This window comes from Bombina bombina, chromosome 3, assembly GCF_027579735.1.
Source record: "Bombina bombina isolate aBomBom1 chromosome 3, aBomBom1.pri, whole genome shotgun sequence".
Classification (NCBI taxonomy): Eukaryota; Metazoa; Chordata; class Amphibia; order Anura; family Bombinatoridae; genus Bombina; species Bombina bombina.
Genome location: NC_069501.1, coordinates 983430301 through 983442170, shown reverse-complemented (window position 1 = coordinate 983442170; position 11870 = coordinate 983430301).

The following is an 11870-nucleotide window of genomic DNA, read 5'->3' as shown; positions in this document are numbered from 1 at the left end:
CCTAATCCGCCATTAACCCACATCGCAATAAACCTAATAAAGTATATTAACCCCTAATCTGCCATTAACCCACAATCGCAATAAACCTAAAAAAGTATATGAACCCCTAATCTGCCTTTAACCCACATCGCAATAAACCTAATAAAGTATATTAACCCCTAATCCGCCATTAACCTACATCACAAGAAACATTATAAAACAATTAACCCCTAATCCGCCAACCCCCCCACAACGCAATAATCCTAATAAATCTATTAACCCCTAATCCCGCCAAACTCCCACAATGCACAACTAATTAAATCACTAAGCCCCCTAACCTAACACCCCCTAAATTAACCCAATTAACTTAATAAAAAATACTACGTTACAATTAAATAAAAAAGCTAACATTACTTAAAAATAAAAAAACCTAACTTTAAATTAATCTAAGATTACAAAAAATAAAAAAGTCTAACATTACATAATAATAACCAAATTATCAAAAAAATAATTAAACCTATTCCCTATGAAAATAAAAAAGCCCCCTCAATTAAAAACTCCCCCTAATCTAATGCTAAGTTACCAATAGCCCTTAAAAGGGCCTTTTGTAGGGCATTGCCCCTAAGTTAAACAAGCTCTTTTTCTTAAAAAAAATACTAAATCCCCCTCTAACAGTAAAACCCCCCACCCACCAAACCCCCCCAAAATGAAAAAACCTAATACTAGAAAAATCCTAAACTACACATTGCCCCTAAAGAGGCATTTGTATAAGTATTGTAATTAAAAATGACCGCGAAGCCAAGGAGGGTGGAGGATCCTCTTCGTACGATCGCCGCCGTACACTGAATAGTGAATTCAAGTTACGTGATTAAAAATGGCGTCCCATGCATTCCTAGTGGCTGATTTGATTCTTCAAACTCAAATCAGCCAATGAGAGCTACTGAAATCCTATTGGCTGTTCAAATCAGCTGAATGCCCTTTTAAGGACAATTGCCAATACAAATAACCCCTTTAGGGGCAATGGGTAGTTTAGGATTTTTTTAGTGTTAGGTTTTTTTCATTTTGGGGGGTTTGGTGGGTGGGGGTTTTACTGTTAGAGGGGGGACTTAGTATTTTTTTAAGGAAAAGAACTGTTAATTTAGGGCAATGCCCTACAAAAGGCCCTTTTAAGGGCTATTTGGTAGTTTAGCATTAAATTAGGGAGTATTATTAATTTGGGGGGCTTTTTTAATTTTCATAGGGATTAGGTTTAATTTTTTATTCTTGATAATTAGGTTTATTTATTATGTAATGTTAGACTTTTTTATTTTTTGTAATCTTAGAATAATTTAAAGTAGTTTTTTTTTATTTTTAAGTAATGTTAGCTTTTTACTTTAATTGTAACTTTTATTAGTATTTTTTAATTTAGGTAATTGGGGTTAATTTAGGGGGTGATTAAATTAGGGGGCCTTAGTAATTTATTAGTTATTTGCGTTGTGGGGGTTTGTTGAATTAGGGATTATTAAATTTATTCGGATTATTGCATTGTGTGGGTTTGGTGATTAGGGGTTAATAGTTTTATTAGGTTTGTTGCGGTGTGGGTTAATGGCAGATTAGGGGTTCAATATACTTTATTAGGTTTATTGCAATGTGGGTTAATGGCGGATTAGGGGTGAATAGTTTTATTAGGTAGATCGCGATGTGGGTGAATTGCGGGTTAGGGGTTAATAGTTTAATTAGGCTTATTGCATTGTAGGAGGTTGTCGGTTTAGGGGTTAATACTATTATTATTAGTTCCGATGTGGGTTTGATGGAGGATATAGGGGTTTTCCGTTGTCGGTTTATTTTTAGAAGGTGGGTTAGACTTTTACTGGAGATTTTACATTTTTTTAATTTTCTTAGGCGCAGGGCAGTTTCTAAAGTGCTGTAGTCACTGGCGACTCCAGAAATTTGTATTTACGCACATTCTGGACATCGCTAGTTTATCCGACTTACGGCACTTTATGAACTGCCGGCGGGGTTATGTAACACCCCGATGTGCAAGGTGAAATTACGGGCAGCGTGGGTTTCATCAGTTGCCCCTGAAGCTTGCGCCATATATGTAATATCGCCCCAGATGTCAGCTATATGTCCACATAAAACCTTACACTAGGTTTTATTATTACAACATACTATACTTGCAGACATTGCATCCCCTCTGTCAGCCACATGCCCCATATCAGACATAAGGCTGTGCAACCGCTTAGTCACTTCCAACTCCCTGGCCCTTCAGTTAATCAACTTAAATTCTTTATACAAGGTCTACTTCTGCCTTTGGCTCTTGTTTCTAGTCTGTGTTATAAGTCTGAAAAATGTGCACGGGACATTTTTGTGCAAAGAGGGGAAGAGGAGGTTTGCAAGATCTGGCTGCTGCACTACATGACAACCAGGCAGAAATGAACAGGGCACATGCACTTTGTGTTGTCTCTGTTGACAAACAGCACCCCGAGTCAGAAAATGAGAGCCTTAGCATGTTTCAAATGTAGAGATTATGCCCCTTTATGCCCCAAATAACCTGCATATCTTATTGTACCCCTTTATTTAACAACAGACCCCAGACTAGATGCATAGCACCCTGCCCACCCAATATACTCCCAATCATAAACACTGCCCCCTGCAGCACTTTAGGCTATTTATATATCACATCAGACAGCCACATGCCACATCAGAAAGCAATTGTAAAGTAAGTGGCATTGCAACCTGTAGCGTGTGAGCAATAAGGGGTATTTTGCTGACCTTTGCACGCGTTGGAACTAATGCCGGTATTACAAGCTGAAAATAAACACGTTCACTTGAGTGCAGTCAAATTTAACAGTGTGTCAGGCTATTGCAACTTCAGAGCTCTGATTAACTGTTACAACTTACACAGGACAAAAACGTTGCACAAAACACATCAAAAATACACTTAAAGGGACACTGTACCCAAATGTTTTCTTTTGTAATTCAGAAAGAGCATGCAATTTTAAGCAACTTTCTAATTTACTCCTATTATCAATTTTTCTTCGTTCTCTTGCTACCATTATTTGAAAAGAAGGCATCAAAGCTTTTTTTTTGGTTTCAGTACTCTGGACAGCACTTTTTTATTGGTGGATGGATTTATCCACCAATCAGCAAGGACATCCCAGGTTGTTCACCAAAAATGGGCCGGCATCTAAACTTACATTCTTGCATTTCAAATAAAGATACCAAGAGAACGAAGAAAATTTGATAATAGGAGTAAATTAGAAAGTTGCTTAAAATTTCATGCTCAATCTGAATAACAAAAGAAAAATTTTGGGTACAGTGTCCCTTTAACTGTACAGCTACACTCCTAATAAAACTGATAAAAAAAAAATAATTTTAAAAATTGCATTACAAAGTTATAAGGGCTCAAAGATATGAGGTCTCAGATGTTAGAAAAAAACATAATTTATGTAAGAAACTTACCTGATAAATTAATTTCTTTCATATTGCAAGAGTCCATGAGCTAGTGACGTATGGGATATACAATCCTACCAGGAGGGGCAAAGTTTCCCAAACCTCAAAATGCCTATAAATACACCCTCACCACACCCAAAATTCAGTTTAACGAATAGCCAAGTAGTGGGGTGATAAAGAAAGGAGTAAAAAAGCATATACAAATTGAATCTGGAAAATAATTGTGCTTTATACAAAAAAATCATAACCACCATAAGAAAAGGGTGGGCCTCATGGACTCTTGCCAATATGAAAGAAATTAATTTATCAGGTAAGTTCTTACATAAATTATGTTTTCTTTCATGTAATTGGCAAGAGTCCATGAGCTAGTGACGTATGGGATATCAAATACCCAAGATGTGGAACTCCACGCAAGAGTCACTAGAGAGAAGGGATAAAAATAAAACACAGCATATGCTGAAAAATTAATCCACAACCAAAATATAAGTTATTCTCATGAGAAAAGAAAAACTTAAAACATCAGCAGATGAATCAAACTGAAAGAGCTGCCTGATGAACTTTTACTAACAAAAACTGCTTCTGAAGAAGCAAATACATCAAAATGGTTAGAATTTAGTAAATGTATGCAAAGAGGACCAAGTTGCGCTTTGCAAATATGATCAACTGAAGCTTCATTCTTAAAAGCCCACGAGGTGGAGACTGATCTAGTAGAATGAGATGTAATTCTTGAGGCGTGGGCTGAATAGTGATGTCCCGAACTGACACGACTCTAAATAATCTTGATGAATCAAAAGCTTTAACCAAGAAGCCAGGAAATAGCAGAAGCCTTCGACCTTTCATAGAACCAGAGAATATAACAAATAGACTAGAAGTCTTTCTGAACTCTTTAGTAGCTTCAACATAATATTTCAAAGCTCCACCACATCTAAGAATGTATGGATTTTTCAAGAGAATTCTTAGGATTTGGACATAAGAAAGGGACAACAATTTCTAACACTAATGTTGTTAGAATTCACAACATTAGGTAAAAACTTAAATGAAGTCCGCAAAACCGCCTTATCCTGATGAAAAATCAGAAAAGGAGATTCACAAGAAAGAGCAGAAAGTTCAGAAACTCTTCTAGCAGAAGAGATGGCCAAAAGGAACAACACTTTCCAAGAAAGTAGTTTAATGTCCAAAGAGTGCATAGGCTCAAATGGAGGGAGCCTGTAACGCCCTCAAAACCAAATTAAGACTACAAGGAGGAGAAATTGATTTAAATGAAAGGTTTAATACAAACTAAAAGCCTGCACAAAACATTGAATATCAGGAAGAGTAGCAATCTTTCTGTAAAATAAAACAGAAAGAGCAGAGATTTGTCCCTTCAAAGTACTTGCAGACAAACCTTTATCCAAACCATCCTGAAGAAACTGTAAAATTCTAGGAATTCTAAAAGAATGCCAAGAGAATTTATGAGAAGAACACCATGAAATGTAAGTCTTCCAAACTCGATAATAAATCTTCCTAGAGACAGATTTACGAGCTTGTAACCTAGTATTAATTACTGAGTCAGAGAAACCTCTATGACTTAACCACTAAGCGTTCAATTTCCATACCTTCAAATTTAATGATTTGAGATCCTGATGGAAAAACGGACCTTGAGACAGTAGCTCCGGCCTTAACGGAAGTGGCCAAGGTTGGCTACTGGACATCCGAACAAGAGCTGCATACCAAAACCTGTGGGGCCATGCTGGAGCCACCAACAACACAAATGATTGTTCCATGATGATTTGGAGATCACTCTTGAAGAAGAACTAGAGGCGGGAAGATATAAGCAGGTAGATAAAACCAAGGAAGTGTCAACGCATCCACTGCTTCCGCCGGAGAATCCCTGGACCTGGACAGGTAGCTGGGAAGTTTCTTGTTTAGACAAGAAGCCATCAGATCTATTTCTGGAAGACCCCACATCTGAACAATCTGAGAAAACACATCCGGATGGAGAGACCACTCCCCTGGATTTAAGTCTGACGGCTGAGATAATCCGCCTCCCAATTGTCTACACCTGGGTTATGAACCGCAGAAATTAGACAGCAGCTGGATTCCGCCCAAACAAGTATCCGAGATACTTCGATCATAGCTTGGGGACTGTGAGTCCCACCCTGATTATTGACATATGCCACCATTGTAATATTGTCTATCTGAAAACAAATGAACGGTTCTCTCTTTAACAGAGGCCAAAACTGAAGAGCTCTGAGAATTGCACAGAGTTCTAAAATATTGATTGGTAATCTCACCTCTTGAGATTTCCAAACCCCATGTGCTGTCCAGAGATCCCCAGACAGCTCCCCGACCTGAAAGACTCGCATCTGTTGTGATCACAGTCCAAGTTGGCCGAACAAAAGAGGCCCCTTGAACTAAACGCTGATGATTTAACCACCACGTCAGAGAGTGTCGAACATTGGGATTTAAGGATATTAATTGTGATATCTTTTGTATAATCCCTTCACCATTGATTCAGCATACAAAGCTGAGAGGTCTCATGTGAAAACGAGCAAAAGGAATCGCGTCCGATGCTGCAGTCATGAGGCCTAAATCTTCCATGCACATAGCCACTGAAGGGAATGACTGAGACTAAAGGTGCCAACATGCTGCAAACCAATTTTAACATCTCTTGTCTGTTAGAGACAGAGTCATGGACACTGAATCTATCTGGAAACCTAAAAAGGTGACCCTTGTCTGAGGATTCAAGAAACTTTTTGGTAAATTGATCCTCCAACCATGTTTTAGAAGAAACAACACTAGTTGATTTGTGTGAGATTCTGCAGAATGTAAAGACAGAGCTAGTACCAAGATATCGTCCAAATAAGGAAACACCGCAGTACCCTGTTCTCTGATTACAGAGAGTAGGGCACCCAGAACCTTTGAAAAGATTCTTGGAGCTGTTGCATAGGCCAAATGGAAGAGCAACAAATTGGTAATGCTTGTCTAGAAAAGAGAATCTCAGGAACTGATAATGTTCTGGATGAAATCGGAATATGAAGGTAAGCATCCTGCAAGGTCTATTGAAGACATATAAGGTCCTTATAGTCACCATTTTGAAAGTTGGTACTCTTACATAACGATTCAAAAATTTCAGATCCAGAACTGGTCTGAATGAATTTTCTTTCTTTGGGACAATGAATAGATTTGAATTAAACCCCAGACCTTGTTCCTGAAAAGGAACCCGGCATGATTAACCCCTGAAACCTCCAGGTCTGAAACACACTTCAGAAAAGCCTGTGCTTTTACTGGATTTTACTGGGATGCGTGAGAGAAAAATCTTCTCACAGGAGGTCTTACTCTGAATCCTATTCGGTACCCCTGAGAGACAACTGCTCTGAATCCAATGTTTTTGGACAGAATTTGCCCAAACATCCTTGAAAAACCTTAATCTTTCCCCTACCAAGCTAAGCTGGAAGATCCAAACAGCAATGGGTGCAAATAAATAAAGAAAAAATTTTTGGGCACCAAGGTATGATGCACAACGTAACTTAACATTTTTTTGGCGCCAACCATGTCCGGAAATGGCCACTAACAACGCAACCCTGATGGGAAACCTCTGCGTCAATTACGACGCCGGAAATGACGAACTTGCGTCACGGACGTGCCTTTTCGCGCCCAAAAATTTCCGCGCACCAAGATTGACGCAATAAAGTGTATCATTTGGCGCACCCACGAGCTGAAGTCAGCCCGCAATTTGAAACAAAGTAGTCCAATTGGAAAAATGACCTAAACCCCAGGTAAAAAAAAAACCATTTCTTAATATAACTTTCCCCCAAATATGAAACTGACAATCTGCAAAAGGAAATACATGAACCTGACTCATGGCAAATATAAGTACAATGCATATATTTAGAACTTTAATAAATGCATAAAGTGCCAAAACCATAGCTGAGGTGTCTTAAGTAATAAAAACATACTTACCCAAAGACACCCATCCACATATAACAGATAGCCAAACTAGTATTGAAACAGTTATCAGTAGAGGTAATGGTATATGAGAGTATATCGTCCATCTGAAAAGGGAGGTAGGAGATGAATCTCTACGACCGATAACAGAGAACCTATGAAAAAGACCCCCGTTAGGAAAATCATTGCATTTAATAGGTGATACTCTCCACGTCTCTCTGACATTCGCTGTACTTTGAGATGAATCAGGCTTCAAAATTCTGAGAAGCGCATATCAACATAGAAATCTAAGCACAAACTTACTTCACCACTCCATAGGAGGCAAAGTTTGCAAAACTGAATTGTGGGTGGGTGTAATTATAGGCATTTTGAGGTTTGGGAAACTTTGCCCCTCCTGGTAGGATTGTATATCCCATACGTCACTAGCTCATGGACTCTTGCCAATTACATGAAAGAAAAAGTCATGCAAAGGGCTTTAACATAGAGATACATACATACATACACATGTTCTATATATACTATATATATATATATATATATAAAAGCAAGGAATGCACTCTCAGGACTTCTTCAAAACCAATTTAATGGAACGGTTTTGCTGATGAAGGGGTTATGAAACCCGAAATGTTCCATTAAATTGGTTTTGAGAAGTCTGAGAGTGCATTCTCTTGCTTTTTTTTTGAATTTGTATCTTTGCACCCAGGCGTGTTGTCCATTGGTGGGCTGAACTGGAAATTGTTTATTATTATTATATATATATATATATATATATATATATGTGTGTGTGTGTGTGTGTGTGTGTGTACATATGTATTAATTTGTTTTACTGTGCATATTTAATAATAAAAAGTACATTATTTTTTATATGAAGAACAAGACGGCTAGATTTGGAGTTCGGCGGTAAAAGGGCTGTTAACGCTCCGCAGGTTTTTTTCTGGCCGCACCATAAATTTAACTCTGGTATCGAGAGTTCAAACAAATGCTGCGTTTGGCTCCAAAAAGGAGCGTAGAGCATTTTTACCGCAAATACAACTCTCGATACCAGAGTTGCTTACGGACGCGGCCGGCCTCAAAAACGTGCTCGTGCACGATTCTCCCATAGGAAACAATGGGGCTGTTTGAGCTGAAAAAAAACCTAACACCTGCAAAAAAGCAGCGTTCAGCTCCTAACGCAGCCCCATTGTTTCCTATGGGGAAACACTTCCTACGTCTGCACCTAACACTCTAACATGTACCCCGAGTCTAAACACCCCTAGCCTTACACTTATTAACCCCTAATCTGCCGCCCCCGCTATCGCTGACCCCTGCATTACACTTTTAACCCCTAATCTGCCGCTCGTAAACCGCCGCCACCTACGTTATCCCTATGTACCCCTAATCTGCTGCCCTAAACATCGCCGACCCCTATGTTATATTTATTAACCCCTAATCTGCCCCCCACAACGTCGCCTCCACCTGCCTACACTTATTAACCCCTAATCTGCGACCGGACCTGAGCGCTACTATAATAAAGTTATTAACCCCTAATCCGCCTCACTAACCCTATCATAAATAGTATTAACCCCTAATCTGCCCTCCCTAACATCGCCGACACCTACCTTCAATTATTAACCCCTAATCTGCCGACCGGAGCTCACCGCTATTCTAATAAATGTATTAACCCCTAAAGCTAAGTCTAACCCTAACCCTAACACCCCCCTAAGTTAAATATAATTTTTATCTAACGAAATAAATTAACTCTTATTAAATAAATGATTCCTATTTAAAGCTAAATACTTACCTGTAAAATAAATCCTAATATAGCTACAATATAAATTACATTTATATTATAGCTATTTTAGGATTATTATTTATTTTACAGGTAACTTTGTATTTATTTTAACCAGGTACAATAGCTATTAAATAGTTAAGAACTATTTAATAGTTACCTAGTTAAAATAATTACAAATTTACCTGTAAAATAAATCCTAACCTAAGTTATAATTAAACCTAACACTACCCTATCAATAAAATAATTAAATAAACTACCTACAATTACCTACAATTAACCTAACACTACACTATCAATAAATTAATTAAACACAATTCCTACAAATAAATACAATTAAATAAACTATCTAAAGTACAAAAAATAAAAAAGAACTAAGTTACAGAAAATAAAAAAATATTTACAAACATAAGAAAAATATTACAACAATTTTAAACTAATTACACCTACTCTAAGCCCCCTAATAAAATAACAAAGACCCCCAAAATAAAAAATTCCCTACCCTATTCTAAAATACAAAAATTACAAGCTCTTTTACCTTACCGGCCCTGAACAGGGCCCTTTGCGGGGCATGCCCCAAGAATTTCAGCTCTTTTGCCTGTAAAAAAAAAAATACAATACCCCCCCCCAACATTACAACCCACCACCCACATACCCCTAATCTAAACCCAAACCCCCCTTAAATAAACCTAACACTAAGCCCCTGATGATCTTCCTACCTTGTCTTCACCATGCCAGGTTCACCGATCCGTCCTGGCTCCAAGATCTTCATCCAACCCAAGCGGGGGTTGGCGATCCATAATCCGGTGCTCCAAAGTCTTCCTCCTATCCGGCAAGAAGAGGACATCCGGACCGGCAAACATCTTCTCCAAGCGGCATCTTCTTTGTTCTTCCATCCGATGACGACCGGCTCCATCTTGAAGACCTCCAGCGCGGATCCATCCTCTTCTTCCGACGACTAGACGACGAATGACGGTTCCTTTAAGGGACGTCATCCAAGATGGCGTCCCTCGAATTCCGATTGGCTGATAGGATTCTATCAGCCAATCGGAATTAAGGTAGGAATTTTCTGATTGGCTGATGGAATCAGCCAATCAGAATCAAGTTCAATCCGATGGCTGATCCAATCAGCCAATCAGATTGAGCTCGCATTGTATTGTTTTATGGGCTAACGCCGGAACATAAAGCTCTTAACTAAAGTGCTAAAAAGTACACTAACACCATAAACTACCTATTAACCCCTAAACCGAGCCCCCCCCCACACATCGGAAACACTTAACTAACATGTTTAACCCCTAATCTGCTGACCGGACATCGCCGCCACTTTAATACATTTATTAACCCCTAAACCACTGCACTCCCGCCTCACAAACACTAGTTAAGTTTTATTAACCCCTAATCTGCCGTCCCTAACATCGCCAACACCTACCTACATTTATTAACCCCTAATCTGCCGCTCCCAACGTCGCTGCTACTATATTAAATTTATTAACCCCTAAACCTAAGTCTAAATTAAATAAATTAATCCTATTTCAAACTAAATACTTACCGATAAAATAAAACCCTAACAGCTAGATTTAAAGTTTTGTCGGTAACGGCTGGCTTTTTTTTCCCCGCACCTTTTAAATACCGCTGGTAATTAGAGTTCACAAAAGGGCTGCGTTAGCTCCAAAAAGGGAGCGTAGAGCATAATTTACCGCCACTGCAACTCTCAATACCAGCGGTGCTTACGGACGCGGCCAGCTTCAAAAACGTGCTCTGTGCACGATTCCCCATAGGAAACAATAAAAAAAAAACTAACACCTGCAAAATAGCAGCGTTCAGCTCCTAACGCAGCCCCATTGTTTCCTATGGGGGAAACACTTTCTAAGTCTGCACCTAACACCCTAACATGTACCCCGAGTCTAAACACCCCTAACCTTACACTTATTAACCCCTAATCTGCCGCTCCGTACACCGCCGCAACCTACGTTATCCCTATGTATCCCCTAATCTGCTGCCCCTAACACTGCTGACCCCTATATTATATTTATTAACCCCTAATCTGCTGCCCCCAACGTCGCCTCCACCTACCTACAATTATTAACCCCTAATCTGCCGACCGGACCTTGCCGCTACCTCTAATAAATGTATTAACCCCTAAAGCTAAGTCTAACCCTAACACCCCCCCTAAGTTAATATAATTTAAATCTAACGAAATAAATTAACTCTTATTAAATAAATTATTCCTATGTAAAGCTAATACTTACCTGTAAAATAAATCCTAATATAGCTACAATATAAATTATAATTATATTGTAGCTATTTTAGGATTAATATTTATTTACAGGCAACTTTGTATTTATTTTAACCAGGTACAATAGCTATTAAATAGTTAATAACTATTTAATAGTTACCTAGTTAAAAAATTACAAAATTACCTGTAAAATAAATCCTAACCTAAGTTACAATTAAACCTAACACTACACTATCAATAAATTAATTAAATAAAATACCCTACAATTATCTACAATTAACCTAATACACTATCAATAAATTAATTAAATACAATACCTACAATAAATACAATTATATAAACTAACTAAAGTACAAAAAATAAAAAAGAACTAAGTTACAAAAATAAAAAAATATTTACAAACATTAGAAAAATATTACAACAATTTTAAGCTAATTACACCTACTCTAAGCCCCCTAATAAAATAACAAAGCCCCCCAAAATAAAAAAATGCCCTACCCTATTCTAAAATAAAAATAGTAAAGC